General features: G+C 33.7%; 1 protein-coding gene across 3 annotated transcripts in view; it reads right to left on the reverse strand.

The window, feature by feature from the left end:
- The window catches only part of MARCHF1 (membrane associated ring-CH-type finger 1), a 967,912-nt gene that overhangs the window by 621,170 nt on the left and 330,036 nt on the right, over window positions 1–16,706 (reverse strand). For all 3 annotated transcript variants that reach the window (XM_053583965.1, XM_053583959.1, XM_053583949.1), the window contains exon 3: window positions 3,320–3,396. The gene's annotated coding sequence lies outside the window, so the exon portion shown is untranslated. The remainder of the gene's footprint in view (window positions 1–3,319; window positions 3,397–16,706) is intronic.

Consider the following 16,706-nt stretch of genomic DNA (forward strand, 5'->3'; position numbering starts at 1 on the left):
GCGTTGGCCTCCCAAATGCTAGGATTACAGGTGTCAGCCACTGTGCTCAGTCAGTAATTTTTTTTTACTGAATTTCATGCTATTCTTAATTTTTATACAAATGTTTTCCTCTACCATGAGATTATATTACATTAATCAATATAATAACAGCAATTTAGAAATAGTGATCATATTTTGCCCCCCCCTTTTGTTTATTCCCCACAGTTCTTGGCATACATATTCATTTACTGAATTTCTTAAATTAAAAAACTTGAAAAAATATGTTGATTTTTATCTCTACTAAGTTTCTGGAAAAAGAAAGTCTTTTAAAAAATAGACATTATAAGCCAGAAGATTTATTTAATCTTTTTATCTTTTATCTTTTATTAAGACATCTTTAATCTTTTATCTTTTATTTAAAATACAAAAATTATTTATTATCTAAAACTCTAGAAAAAATGGTCTTTTCTTATGGGCATTACCTTACATAGCATAATTCTCTCTCAAGGGAATAATGAACAACAAAAGGATAGCTCTGATTTTTTTAATAGCAATTTAAACATTTATTTACCTGAATTAGTATAGCTCTCAGAGAAGTTCCCTTTTTTAAAAGCAGGTCTATTTTTGACCATGCCTTAAAACTTTAGAAAAAACTACAATTCTCCATTAGGCACTGAACAATTATTCATCTGGGACCATAGATGAACAGGAGATGTTCTGCTAAACAGGTTTCTTCCTCCTCTGTATGAGTTTTAAAAAAGCAAATCCAATGTTGATGGAAGCAAAGAAGCTAATAAGCTATTTACAGGATGTAAAATAATAATTTATGATCATATAATCCTAGGTTTGGAAAATTTCATGTTGGATCCATCAGCACTTTACTACCAGGCAGTCTCTTCAAGAGTATATCTGTTTTACTTTTAAAGGTCTTTCAAATGGGATTTTCAAGTTTCATCTTCAGATATTCCAGTGCTTAATGGTTCTCACAGTTTGGAAATCTATACTGATATAAGTACAGGTTTATTAATAATCAGTGCAAAATAAATCACTGTCCATTTTCTCTGTAAGATCTCTGCATATCCAGTACCTAAGGAATGATATTTAGTTATCTCAGTATGTTTCCTTTCTCAAATGGAATTATTCTATTTCCTTAGTTGTTTTTATCAGAGATACTATTACTGAAAAAAATTAATCACAATTTTTATTTCCCCTTGCTCCCTTTACACATACTCTAGGTTCTTTGCTATCTGATCTGACTACAAATGCTTAGGGTAATCAAAAAGACTGTGACCACAGCCAGAAAAACATTTATTCCTGACTCATAAAAGTCTTTCTTGAGGGCGGCGCCTGTGGCTCAGTGAGTAGGGCGCCAGCGCCATATGCCGAGGGTGGCGGGTTCTAAACCCAGCCCCGGCCAAACTGCAACAAAAAAATAGCCGGGCACTGTGGCGGGCGCCTGTAGTCCCAGCTGCTCGGGAGGCTGAGTCAAGAGAATCGCGTAAGCCCAGGAGTTGGAGGTTGCTGTGAGCTGTGTGACGCCACGGCACTCTACCGAGGGCCATAAAGTGAGACTCTGTCTCTACAAAAAAAAAAAAAAAAAAGTCTTTCTTGGATTTTATTAATCTAAAGTCTAATGACACATCCATGGTATACAAGTTGTATTTCTTAGACCTAGTAAGAATGTGGTAAGAGGAAACAGAGGACTTTTGTGAAATCCTAATAGAAAATGTATATTCGCTGCTGATAAAATTTACAAGTTCAGTGTCACACTAAATTTCTATGTCATTTTTTCATATCCAAGGCTTGATTCATGGAAACATTCAACAAATGTTTCTTATTAATGCAAAATTATATAAAATCATTTTAATATTGTTGCTATTCAGCAATCAAGAATACTTTAGAGTTTAAAAACATATGCATACATATCTGGAGAAATCATTATTTAATAACAAGTTAAGAATTGATGATTTCTCATTAAATGTAATTTTTTAGGGCAAAACTCCATTTTTTCCTTGAAAAAAAGATAATTTAAATGGAGAACATTTAGAAGATATGAAACCATTGGTTTGTAGTTTAAATTTAAGATGAAGAGTTTTTTGCAAATATTTTACGTAATCTTTATTTTTTATTGAGGTATGTTAATGTATGTCTTTACAAAATTTCCCTTTTTTATGCACTTCTCCATTAATCTCAGGATCTTATTGAACTGATTTATGCCTTTTTTTTTATTATTCCTTCTAAGTTACTGGCTATGTTTAGAAAATCTGTTCTAACTTTTAAGCGTGCTCTTTGTGTTGCCATACTCAACACTTACATTGTTCAAAAATACTAAGCTAACAAAAATACCTCGATGATGAGTGCTTGGAATCACTATCATACCACTCATATCAGACCTTTAGACATATCTTTTCATCTAGTTGATTCCCCTATTCTTTTATTTAGAGGGAATATAGCAATTTTTTTTCTCTTGTTCAGTGGAAATAGTCTGCCTGAATGAAAATCCCCCACAAAAAAAAAAAAAAAAGAAAAGGAAATTGCTCCAAATGTCAAATTAAATAGTATCTATCACATTCCTTCATTCTACTAGTTATGTCATAAAAAAGTAACGGGGGGCAAAGGGACTAGTTTTTATCAGAAGGTAAGTTGTAAAAGAGGAGAAATCTATTTGCTTTATACTAAGTTTTAGAAACTGTGAAATAGCAAAATCTGAATGTTGAGATAATCGGAAAGGAGTAAATTTGAAGACGTAGGGAACATTCAACTTAATGTCATCATGATTCTACATATAATGTTTGTTTTGTGTCATGTAAAATAAATGAGTGTTAAAAGATAATGTATCAGAGTCAGGGAGCGCATATCTCATCATAATGAATATTGAGTATAAAAATCTACATGTTAGTAACAAGGTAAACTCACTCTGTGTCCTAAACATGGTCAGTATTTAGCTATCCTTATGAGGCCTCATAGGCAGTATCTGCAGATAAAATCAAATGAATTTCTTCACTGAGACATAGGACATTATAATTACCAATATTTGGCCAGGCCAACTTGGCGTTACAGAGAGCACTGACCCTTTAAACTAGCTCATCAACTGATAAGGTTCTTATCACAAGTCATTAAAATATTGGCCAATAGATACAAAGAAACAGTTAATCTAAAAAAGAAATGCCTTTTCATTATTCATTGAAACTGAATAAAATTAAGGTAAAACAAAGTTTGAAAAAAATAAAATCAATTAAGTCTTCCATTTAAACAAAATTGAACTCTAATTCTAAATGAAAAAAGTAGTTCTCTGCAGCAGAAAGTCCTTTTTATCTAAGATAAAAATAGAAGAACTTACAAAATACAGCAGTGTCGTGTTTAATCACGGCAGGATAACTGAACACATTCTCTCAGAATTCTTCATGGGTACATTTCCTGAAAAAGAAAATTAAAATAAATAAAATAAGTGGCAGAGTTTAAAAAATAACCATTAGTAAAAACTATGGTTTGTACAATGTAAAGACCACACAAATATTGTACAAATCATTGTAAATACTTGTTAAAATATAAAGTGGTTCTAATTTCATTTCTGGCAAAATTCAGATCATGTGAAATAATTCATACCAATTTCTATATGTTTAAAAAATACCAACACACTTTGGTAAATTAAGAAGGAGTCAACTGAAGTTTTATTTTCTATTTAAGAGGGGTGATGACTGTGTCTCAGTGAGCAGGGTGCTGGCCCCATATGCTGATGGTGGTGGGTTCAAACCCAGCCCCGGCCAAACTGCAACAACAACAACAAAAAATAGCTGGGCGTTGTGGCAGGTGCCTGTAGTCCCAGCTACTCAGGAGGCTGAGGCAAGAGAATCACCTAAACCCAGGATTTGAAAGTTGCTGTGAGCTGTGATGTCATAGCACTCTACCAAGGGTGATAAAGTGGGACTCTGTCTCTATAAAAAAAAAAAAAAGAAAGAAAAGAAAGAAAAAGAATTTAGAGGTTCCCTTCTAGTGTAAACTAAGAATGATCGTGTATACCGTTTGTGTGTGCCTCTGGACAAAGCAAGATGCTTAGGGACTGTGCCAAATACAAAGGACAAACCAAAAAAATCTGATGCAGTATTTTCATAAAGATGTGGTCTGAATATGATGGAATGTTTTAAATATAATGAGGATGAGTACACAGATGAAGTGCTTCAAGGATAAGCAAGAGAACATTTGTGGGAAGCTAAGCAACAGCTTCTCTTTTAGATCCTTATATATTTTAAGGAGCATATAAAAAGGCAATATTCACAAGCTACATTCTACACTACCTCTATTATCTCTACCTATAAAAAATTTGACTATTCTACCTCTTATTTGTTTTTCGATCCACTCCAACAGAAGGCATACATGGGTGCAATATTGAGTCTCCTATGTTTAGTTAAAAGGGCTACGAATACTAATGGCCTGTACAATGAGCTAATAACACCAGCATCTCAGGATCTCTTCATATTCTTTTTCACATGTAGAACAATCATAGGGAGGTATTTTAACAAACTAAACTCACTGAAGCAATTACTGATCATTTTTCTCAAAGAATGTGTACAGTAGCTTTGGAGTTGTAATGAGAATGTGAGAATATCACATTTTGATATCAGAGTTATACCTGATTACAGAATCAATGTGCATGAAGGTAAAGCAGAGATTATATAATAATTATTTTCAATGAGCTTACCTATGGAATTAATAAGAATATTTGAAAAGTCATCTGCTGAGGCCAGGTACAGTGCCTCATGCCTGTAATTCTAGCATTTTGGGAAGCTGTAAGATGGGAGGATTGCTTCAGCTCAGGAGTTCAAGACCAGCCCAAACAAGAGTGAGACCCCTATCTCTACTAAAAGTAGGAAAAAAAACTACTTGTGGTGAGTGTTTGTAGTCTCAGCTACTTGGGAGGTTGAAGCAAGAGGATTTCTCAAGCCCAAGAGTTTGAGGTTACGGTGAGCTATAATGATGCCATGGCACTCAACCTAAGGCAACAGAGTGAGATTATCTTTTTTTAAAAAAAGGCATCTACTAACTTTGGGAACACTTTGTAACAATATGGAGTGGAAAAACTAAATTCACTCTGTATACAACAAATTAAAAATCAGATAAATCAGTTAGAGGAACAACAAAAAATACTTCCAAAAGAAAATAATACATTGCATAAATAGAGCTAAGAATTTCCATTACTTTTTAAATGATTATCAAATTTTTAAATAGGTTATCATTATTTTTTTGTTGGTTAAATAACTTTGTTATGAATTATGCATTTTCAAATGGACCCCATAAACAGGATATTGGTAATCAAATTCCCATTAAACAATTGCAAATGGATTCCTTTGCAAATTTAAGAACAATATCCTTCCTTGGTGCAGGCCAATCAAGCTACTGTTATCCAGCTTTAACTATAAACACTTTCAGTTTTGCTTAGATCCAATAGAATAACTTGAAAATTTCTGTTTCATATAATCTCCTTTTTATACATTATATAATTTGAGTGAAGTTTAGATATTTAAATTTGAGTTCCAAATAGAAAATATTGTGAAATATCAATGCTTTTCTTTTCTTTTTTTTTTTTTTATTGTTGGGGATTCATTGAGGGTACAACAAGCCAGGTTACACTGATTGCAATTGTTAGGTAAAGTCCCTCTTGCAATCATGTCTTGCCCCCATAAAGTGTGACACACACCAAGGCCCCACCCACCTCCCTCCTTCCCTCTTTCTGTTCCCCCCCATAACCATAATTGTCATTAATTGTCCTCATATCAAAATTGAGCACATAGGATTCATGCTTCTCCATTCTTGTGATGCTTTACTAAGAATAATGTCTTCCACGTCCATCCAGGTTAATACGAAGGATGTAAAGTCTCCATTTTTTTTAATGGCTGAATAGTATTCCATGGTATACATATACCACAGCTTGTTAATCCACTCCTGGGTTGGTGGGCATTTAGGCTGTTTCCACATTTTGGCGATTGTTTTCTCTAAAGACGACAGACGAATGGCTAACACACACATGAAAAAATGTTCATCATCTCTATATATTAGAGAAATGCAAATCAAAACAACCCTGAGATATCATCTAACCCCAGTGAGAATGGCCCACATCACAAAATCTCAAAACTGCAGATGCTGGCGTGGATCTGGAGAGAAGGGAACACTTTTACACTGCTGGTGGGACTGCAAACTAGTACAACCTTTCTGGAAGGAAGTATGGAGAAACCTCAAGGCACTCAAGCTAGACCTCCCATTTGATCCTGCAATCCCATTACTGGGCATCTACCCAGAAGGAAAAAAATCCTTTTATCATAAGGACACTTGTACTAGACTGTTTATTGCAGCTCAATTTACAATCGCCAAAATGTGGAAATATCAATGCTTTTATTAGCATAATTGAAACAAACAAATAACAAACTGTGCAAACATTTGTCATTGGTTGGGTAACAGATAGTCGGAATTACACATCCTATAGTTTCATCATTTTAGGTTCTTCAGTTGGCCTTTTGAAAGCTTAATAAACTTTTTGCTTTCTCTCTGCATGTGTGTCTGGTCAACATTGACTTCCCTTGTGTAATATGGTATGACAGCAATATAGGAAAGAATTGGGGGGGGGGAAGGAAAGTGAGAGGGATAAAGAGAAAGAGGGGGAAAAAGATGCTTATGTAAGGAGCTATGTATGTGGGGAAAGCAAGGCGTTTGAGTCTAAATAGTCACCACCAAGGTTCCACATTTGGAGATCTGATGAGGTGGTGCCAAAAATCTTTTTGTATGAATAACTGAGGAGATTCCTGAGAGATAATTAAATAAATAGAAAATTGTACAGATAAATGTATACCAGAAATAAATTATTTAGGCAGTAGTGGGGAGATGTCAAATCTTAGGCACAGATGGTACATAATGACTAGACATGAGATTTATTTTTCAACCCAATTCCCCATGACTCATGGCAGATTCTTTTGGAAAATCCAAGAATGTAAATAAAAAGGGACGTTGTTTCACTGGAAATGTGGGACAGCTTTGATTATTTGCCTTGAACACAACATATCTGAGGGGTCCCCCACTCATATAAATTTTTTTTATTTTTATTTTTAGATAGGTGCTTAATCCAAAAATAGGTAACCTGAATATTTATTATGGCAAACTTCTAGTAGAAGGAATAAAGTATTCCAGTACATTAGGACTAATATACATCATTCCATTTGGGCTTACAAAGAGTAATAAGTTTGGTAAATTGAAGATTTGATAATCAAAAATTGTGCAGATTTATTAATATATGTGATATTTGTGCTTCTGAAAAAGTAGCTGCCTTTCAAACTAATCTTTCTATTTATTTATTGGCAAATCAATTGATCAACCTATCTAATCACTTCTTGATTGTAAGTACATATATATGTATTATATATCAATGAAAATAAAAACATCTTTCATTAGTATTAACATACTGGTTATATTTAATATATTTTTATTGTACTTCACATGGTTTATTTTCTGTTTATTGTAACAAAAATGCTGCTGAGTTCCCTATTTGGGTAAAAGATGTTTCCAGTATGATATAAATCATTGTACAAATACTATCATTAATTTAAATCAAATCAAATTCAATATCAAATTCAAAGTATGCAAGAGGATATATTGCTTGAACACATAGGACATAGGCTTAGAGATTATAATATAATGATCCATTCATAAAATGACAGGATTTGTCAATTTTTAGTGTGGAAACCGGGTCAGCACAAAATTAAATGATATGTTAAAATTTGCTTTTTTTCCCCAGTACATGCATTGTATTCTATCATACTATGTATTTTTTTTTTTTTTTTTTGGCCGGGGCTGGGTTTGAACCCACCACCTCCGGCATATGGGACCAGCGCCCTACTCCTTGAGCCACAGGCGCCGCCCCATACTATGTATTTTTTTTAATTTTTCCTAAGTATTGGAAATACAATAAAATTTAAAATAAAATTATCATGACAATTACAGAAACAAGCCTATTTTAGTATAATAAATATTACTAATGCAAGAAAACAAAATGTGGAAAATTTTGTACATACATATAAATAAAATTTTTGGAACATCTAACAGCTTGGGAAAATGAGATTAAATAACTAAAAATGAAGGCAGAAGAAAAGACTTCAGAACTATTAGTTCCAGCAGAACATAGCACAAATTATCATTGATGGAATAGTACATGAAATTATTTCCTGCTTCAATATCAATGATTGCTGACTTTCAAGGAAATCAAACAGAGAAAAAAAAATTCCCAAAGAATCCACCATACCAAATGTGTTCCCTCACAATTCTGGGATGTGGACATATTTTTCGAGATTCAGTAATAAGCCACTCTTGCTAATATTATTCATGTGATATAAGAAAGTTTAACCTTAACATAAGACAGAGAGGAGGAAGTTTTGGGTATTTATTATATTCTGATATTTTTTCCAAGTGAAAAAGTTCATGCATTCTGATTACTTCCTGCAAAGGACCTTGCATTTAATCTGAATTTATTCGATTTTGAAAAACATCAACCAATATTTGAGAATGGGGAATAATCAACCGTGAGTGGTGAGTAAATGTGGATAAAGTGACCTGGACCAAAATTGTAATGTTAGGTATTTTAAATTAAAATCTAATTTGAAAAAATCAATAAATATTTTCATTGAAGAGCAGAGATGAAATAAAAAGAAGAGATGACATTCTGTTGTTGAACATAAGATATACATAATTTTGATTTTGGCAAGGCAAATGTGTTCAGAAGATCATCCAAGAAAGTTTATGAGCGTGATAATGGAAATTTTCTGCATTTGGCAGAGACCATAGTAAAACTTGATAATATTGTGAAAGAATATTTATTCAGACTGCAAACATTGGCATCAAGTGATATTACACATCACTTAAGAAATTACAAATACAAAACTGAATAGATTTATTGCAGAAACAACAAGTCAAGTAATTTTGAAGAAAAAATGCTATGTACTCATATTTTACATACAGTTCATGATATAAGTTTGGCATAAAAATTATAATTAACTTGAATCTGATAATTCAAACTTTTAAATCTTTTTGTATAAAAATTTCAAAGGAAATTTTAGCAAAGATAAAACAGACAATTTTTTATAGATTCTTAAAATTCAGAATCTAGAAAAAAATGATTTGAAGGCTTGAAAGATGTCATATCTCCCAAAGATATACATGGAAAACATAATAAATGTCAACAGGGGTACTTAAAAAGAAATTCAAAGGAATTCTAAATTTTTAATTTTTTCATCTAGTCTTTGATCATGAATATTTAAAGAAAACAAAAATTTATTTGCACATAACTAATTTTGCTTTTATCGAGTATTAAAATCAATATAACTTATCTTGTTTTCATTAAACTTGAGATGAAATTAATAATATATCAACCATAAACAGAAAAACAGTATTTGATAGTATTCAATAGGAAAGTTAAATTAATACCTTCAAATCACTAAAAACTCAAAACTGTGATGCAAATGTTTATAAATTTTAAATATTAATATATCGTAATAGTAAATATATAAATTCTAGAATGTTAAAAAATAGTGTACTTTCCAAAATATCTGCTTTTAAGTCAATTTCCTAATTCTGCATTCTCTACTACATTAAATTAACATTTTAGGGCAGGAATCGGGAAACTTTTTCTGAATAGTTGTAGGTAATAAATATTTTTGGCTTTTAAGCTTTACTGGCCCCAGTGCAGTCTGTGTTGCATTGAGTATTCGTGTGTGTGTGTGTGTGTGTGTGTGTCTGTATCTGTACAAGGTTGTGCTTGTGTATGTGTGTTTGTGTTCACAGTCTTTGAAAAACAGAAAAATCATTCTTAGCTAGTCACATGTAAACTTAAATTAGAGCAGTAACAATTCAATAAAATTAAAACTTTAGTTTCTCAGATGCACTAGCCACAATCCAAGTTCTCAATAGAACACATGTAAATTTAGATTGAAGTAGTCAAAATTAAATCAAATTAAAAATTCTCAAGGTCTTAATACAAGTGCTCAATAACCATATGCCGCTAATAGCTACCGTATTGAGCAATGCATGTGTGTGTTTATATGTGTGTGTGTGTGTGTGCAGGCACGCACCAGTGTGTAACCATGACACGCATTAGAAAAAGTCAAAGCAAGAAAGGCTGGATCACTTGTCATTAATGCCAACTTATGCCACAGAGAAAAGACCAGAACTAAGATGACCCTATCAACTATAAATTTCATTTTTAGTCCATCTTTTATACAAAATGAAAATACGTATCACATGCCAATTCAATGGGTCTTATAAATGAGAATAATTTATGCTTTAATAGATATTTTAGATATGAAAAAAAAAATTACCTTCTTGCTATTTTGGTCAATGCTTATTCTGTTTTAATCAGCATACATGTTATCTAGGGACATTTAAAAATAAAGATTCTACTTCATTAGATCTGAATTGTGCTATAAATTCTGCATTTGTAATAAGATGCTAGGTGATGCTGAAATGGCTGGTTCAAGGACACACCATGCATAGCAAATCTGAAGCTACAGAAGCGAGGCAACACTTCCAGTTGTTAGGGACGAAACCCAATAATAATGTGTCCTTATGAGAAACCAGCCTATCAGGAACTAAAAAATATTAAGGTATTCTTTAAAATCTAGTATGACATTTATTAAAATACTGTAAAATATTTACAGAACTAATTTACTAAATACTTTAAAAATGTTTCTCAGAACATATTTAATGTTTTCAATATTATTTGCCAAATGTAATATAACTTATGAACATTAAAATTATTAGGATCAGCTTGTCTGTACAAATACTGTCTAATATATCAACCTTTAATATGGAAAATTTAATCTTTATGCATATAAATATTGAATCTGTCACTAACAATTGAGATATAGATTTCTAATTTCTATTATAAAATTTCAGTGACCTAAATTTGATTCTTTTTATGCCCCTTCCAAGAAACAAAGATGGAGATATAAAATAATGTTTCTCAAATCTGATAGCATTATTGAGACAGTTTTTATAAAAATCTTCAATAACATGTAAATGAACACATAAATAGATATTTGAGATCACCATCGATAACTGTAAGTCTACTCTGAAAGAGATTAAAGGTACAGAAGTGAGATCAGTGAATTGGCGGTGCTAAAACAGAACAGAACACAGATAACAATACTTAGAGTTCATGAGGGTAAGTAGGGAAAAAGTTTTAAGCAAAGAGATAAACATGGCCAAGTAATCCAAAACACATTGAATTAAAGTCACTAAAGAAGTAAAACTAAATATTAATAATAGAAGAAATATTTTTAAATTTACTTCAGGATAATATTCCAGAAATAAAATAATTTTTCTATTGAATGTCAACTGTACTTGGACCATAGGCTTCTTGACAGAAACATGCAAAGTCAAGAAGACCTTTGAAAAGTACAGAATCAATATACAAATGTTTTTTATATTTATAAATATAAATTAAGTCAGCATAATGGTATGATTCTACAGACATCTAAACTCTGGTTAAGCATCAAAGCCTAGGAAAACAATATTAAACTTGCAAGACTCGGGTGATACTATACCTGTGAGCCTTTCCTGAGATAGAGTGTGATCTTCTACTACTCAAAAGAAGATTAGAGAAATTTTGAGAAAAGAATGGTAATAAGAATTGTATATATTTACTTGTGATATAGGACAAAAGATTAGATGGAATAATGTGTGGAAGAATACTGAGTACAAGTTTTGAATTTTGAAGTAACTTCAAAAATGTGAAGAGAAGACTGAGTGTTGCATAAGAGAAAGTAAATAATGGAAATCATTTAATACTAAAGCTGACAAGTCAAATAATATAAGGAAAGCAGTGGGAGCATTGTAAGAAGTATTGTTATATTGTATTGCAACAATGCATTGTGAAACATTGTAACTAGTATAATTGCTAGAACAACGATGTCAAGCTTGTTAAATAACAAAAGAAACACAAAATAGTGGAGTAAGGGAAAAAAAAATCTAACCAGCAAAATGGTAAAATATTAAATATAAGACAGTACACTCATATAAACTTATAAGACAGAACTGAGACCAAATATATCAGACACTTAAATAAATTGCAAAAAGTTTAATTTATTTTTAAAAACAAAATTTAATTATACTCTGAATACAAAAACCACACTAAAACTTATTCAGAAAAGCAAAATATAAATATGCAGAAAAGTATTATGGCAAGTAAAAATCAAATTAAATTCTAGACAAATGCAGTGACTCTCAATTCTGATATGAGAAAGTAAAATGCAGGTCCAAAACCACTAAATCAGGCAACAAGGGACATTTCATTACATGAAAAGCAAAATACAATAAAGATATAGAGATATAAAATAATAGCACAACTTTAATGAAGTAATAGCACAACTATCTTTGAAAATCAAAAAACTAACTAGATATAAGAGGAAATTGACAGAACAATGCAAATAATACAAGACTCACAGACCAAGGCACAAGTGAGAAAAATAGAAAACTATTTAAGGATAAGGATAACCTAAATGTAATGTAATTAATGTAATTAATAAGGGCTTTTGCAACCCTTAAATAGAAGTTACTTCTTCTTCTGATCAATTAGAATTGACTACATACTGGGTCCAAAATATCTTGGTCAGTCTTACATAAGAGAAATAATACACACCTAGTCCATCCTTCAGAGCAAGTTTGGAACTCTTCCTAGAATGGCCATCAGAGCTGTCATGGTACGTGTTGCTCAACAATGAACAAAAGCAAAGGAAAGTCAAAGTCTGCCAAGACCTTTTGAAATGGTAACACAATGTTTCAGGCCACGCTATCACTGGTAATAAAACACTGGCATTACAACCTGACATAAAGCATCAAAGTGTACAATGAAATCAGCTATTTTCCACAACCAAAAAAGTCCCATCTGTCCAAATAAAGAGTCAAAATAAATGGGTAGAGCAAGATTGCGGACTAGAAACATGTCTCTACTAGGCCACTTCCAGTGAGGCAGGGAAAAAAGAAAACAAACAAACAACAACAACAAAACCAATTATTTCCAGTAGGGAGAACCTATCTGGAGTCATCATTATAGGGATGACTAAGGCAGTGGTGAACTATAGAAGCCAGTGAGGAGGTCAGGAACTGAGGACAGCTGGCCCAAAAGGCAAGTGTGTGGTAAAGGGCAGGTGACCAGTTAGCCAACCAGTTGTCACACAGAGGACTAGAGACAGGAGAAGGCTATCATGCAAGTTTTTGATCTGGGGCTGGACTGATCATTGTAATTGCTATGGAGGTCTTTGACAAGTGGATGGACTCAGTGTCTAGCAGCCGGGTTTGACAACCTGGTGAAATGGAAGGCCCATAGATTTGGCTGCTAGCTGGGCTGCCATTGTGGGAAGGCAGTGAGAGAGAAAAAATCCTCAGGGTCCTAGTACACAGCCAACTCTGATGCACCTGATGAGCTTGGGCATCGCCTCCTGGGGTGAGCTGACCAGCTCCCTCACACCCCTGGGAATTGTTATCAGGGGGCACTGTGAAATGTGCCTCCTAAAGATTTTGGCAAGATCTATTTTTTTTTATATATATTTTTTTTTATTAAATCATAACTGTATACATTGATATGATCATGGGGCATCATACACTCGCTTCATAAACCATTTGACACATTTTTATCACAGTGGTTAACATAGCCTTTCCGGCGTTATCTCAGTTACTGTGCCAAAACATTTACATTCTACATTTACCAAGTTTCGAAAATACCCCTGTAATATGCACCACAGGTGTGATCCCACCGATCCGAGGGAGGGGGATCTGTGGCAAAATCTTTAATACCTGCAGGGACTCAATGCTGACAATAAACAGACACTGACTGAGGGCAACCCCTGATCTCTGGACAACTAAAGACTGGTTTTGGGAGTGTGTACTCCATCTCCAAACACCCCAGCAGCACCTGGTGTCGAGCCCATTTTATCTTATTCTCTCTTCTTTAATCCTCTCCTTTTTTCTCTCTCTTGGTTGAAAATTTTCCACTTTGCTCATCTTTCCCAGATGAATTTCTCATACAACAGCTAAGATACCCTTTCCTTTCCTTTCTTTTTTTCCTTTCTTCCTTTCCTTTCCATTCCTTTCTCTTTCTTTCTTTCTTTGTTTTTTTTTCTTTCTTTTTTATTTTTTTTGACATAGTCTCACTCAATCACCCTCCAGTAGAGTGCTATGACATCATAACTCACAGCAAACTCAAACTTTTAGGCTCAAGCAATCCTCTTGCCTCAGCCTCCTAGTAGCTGGGACTATAGGCACACACCACAGCACCCAGCTGTTTTAAGAGACAGGGTCTCACTTTAGCTCAGGCTAGTCTCAAACTCCTGAGTTCAAACAATCAACCCACCTTAGACTCCTATAGGGATGGGATAACAGATGTGAGCTACCACGCCTGGCTTGATATCCCTGTTTTTTTCTTTCCTTACCTTACATAATGGTATTTTTAATTTTCTTTATCTATTTTTATTTTTTCTTTTCTCTGAGTACTGGAGGGAGTCATGGCACTAGACTGGCTGAGAGGTTACAGCAGTGGTCCAGATCAAGGAGGTCACCAGTTCACAGTCCAGGGTGTCCTTCCAGCTTTGGCCTTTGGAAAGTCAGTCCTGGCAGGTCCCCACTGAGACATACTGCTGAAATTTTCTTTCTTTTTTTCCCTTTTTCTTCCTATAATTGGTGGAGGTGGGGTCTTGCTTTTGCCCAGACTGGTAAGCATCTCTGGATTTTGAAGGACACACCCAGCGCAGCTCCCCAAAGTCCTGAAGTACAGGTATGGCCATAGCACCTTGCTGAACATTATCATTTCTCCCGTGGCTCTCATTCTCTCTTTCTGTCCTTCCTTTTGAAACTCCTTTTCTTCAATTCTTTTCTTTCACCCACCTTCCTGTTTGTTTTTTTTCCACTTTCTTTCATTTTTCTCTTGTTTCTTACTGTTCACCCTTTAGTCTTCTTTTACTTTTGGCTTTAGATCAAGAGGCAACTTACACACCTAAACTCCAAGACAAGGCAATTCAAAGCGAAGGAGGCAGCGAGAAGGAAAAAGTAGGAGAAGGAAGTGAACAAGAAGAAAACACACATAAGGAGGAAACCAACAGAAAAATTCTGGAAATATGAAAAACTAATACAGAGCAACACTCACAAGGGCCCATGAGACAGCTACTGCAGAGGACTCCTCCTCACTGGAAGATATTATGGAAATGACAGAAAGGTAGTTTAAAATATGGACATTATGGGCAAAAAAGAGAATTGATGAAAAAGTGGAAAAAAGAACAAAGATATGATAAAAGATATGAAGAATACAGAAGTTTATGGAGGAGCATAGGGAAATGGAGTCAATCAGTAAACTTAAAGATGCAGTATAAGGTATTAATAACAGATTAGATCATGGAAAAAATCTCAGGGCTAGAGGATAAAGTTCATGAGCAAATGCAAGTAGTTAAAGATGCAGAAATGAAGAAAAAGAAAGTAGAACATTTGCTCAGAGAATTATGGTACTTCACAAAGTATTCAAACATGTGAATTATAGACATCTCAAAAGGGAAGAATGTCCCAAAGGAATGGAAGCCCTACTGGAGGATATCATAAGTGAAAACTTTCCAAGTTTCACTGAAGATTCCTAATTTCTCTTTTTTAGAGGGATATTGAACCCCACGTCATCTCCACACAAACAGAGCATCTCTAAGACACATTATAATGAACCTATCCAAAGTCAAGACAAAAAAGAAAATTCTGCAAGCAGCCAAGAGTAAGTGCCAATTAACATATAGGGGAAGATCTATCAGGGTAACAGCAGACTTCTTAACTGAAACTTCAAGCCGATAGAGGATGGCCACCTACCTTTAACTTTCTTAAAACAATTTTCAGCCTAGAATTCTGTATCCTGATAAAATAATCTTCAAAATTGATAAAGAAATCAAATGTTTTGCTGATATGAAAACATTTAACACATTTAGCACATAAATACCAGCTCTCCAGGAAGTACTTAGACCTATTATTCACACAGTGACTATCACAATGTACCACCAGCAAAATAAAAACCAAGAAAATAAAGGACAAAACCTAGTTTCCACAGTGGTGCAAAGGATAAAGCTAAGCAACAGACTGTCACAAAATAAGATAAATAGGACTCCACCATACTTATCAATTCTTTCAATAAATGTTAATGGCTTGAATACTCCACTGAAGAAGCACAGGCTGGCTGAATGTATAAAAAAATCACAAGCCATTCATAGGATGTTTCCAGGAAACACACCAACCCTGAAGGGCAAATTAAGACTCAGGGTAAAGGAATGGAAATATATTAAGTAAATACAAATCAGAAGAAAGGAGAGATACAAGTGGATTTAAAGCAACTAAAGTTAAAAAAGACAAGGATGGTCACTTCATACTAGTCAAGGGAACAATGCAACAAGAAGACATTTAGATTCTAAATATTTATGAACCCAACTTAAATGCTCCCAAATTTATGAAATAGACCTCGATTGCTCTGAGCAACATTATATCCTTTAACACCATAATAACTGAGGACTTTAATGCCTCTCTTACAGAGCCAGATACTCTAAACAGAAACTAAATGAAAAACAAGGGAATTAAATGTGACCCTAGAAAAACTGAAGTAAATGGACATAAACAGAACATGCCATCCTAAAGCTAAGGAATATATGTTCTTCTCACCAGGCCATAGAACATACTCC

The sequence above is a fragment of the Nycticebus coucang genome, chromosome 1 (assembly GCF_027406575.1).
Source record: "Nycticebus coucang isolate mNycCou1 chromosome 1, mNycCou1.pri, whole genome shotgun sequence".
In the NCBI taxonomy this organism is placed as follows: Eukaryota; Metazoa; Chordata; class Mammalia; order Primates; family Lorisidae; genus Nycticebus; species Nycticebus coucang.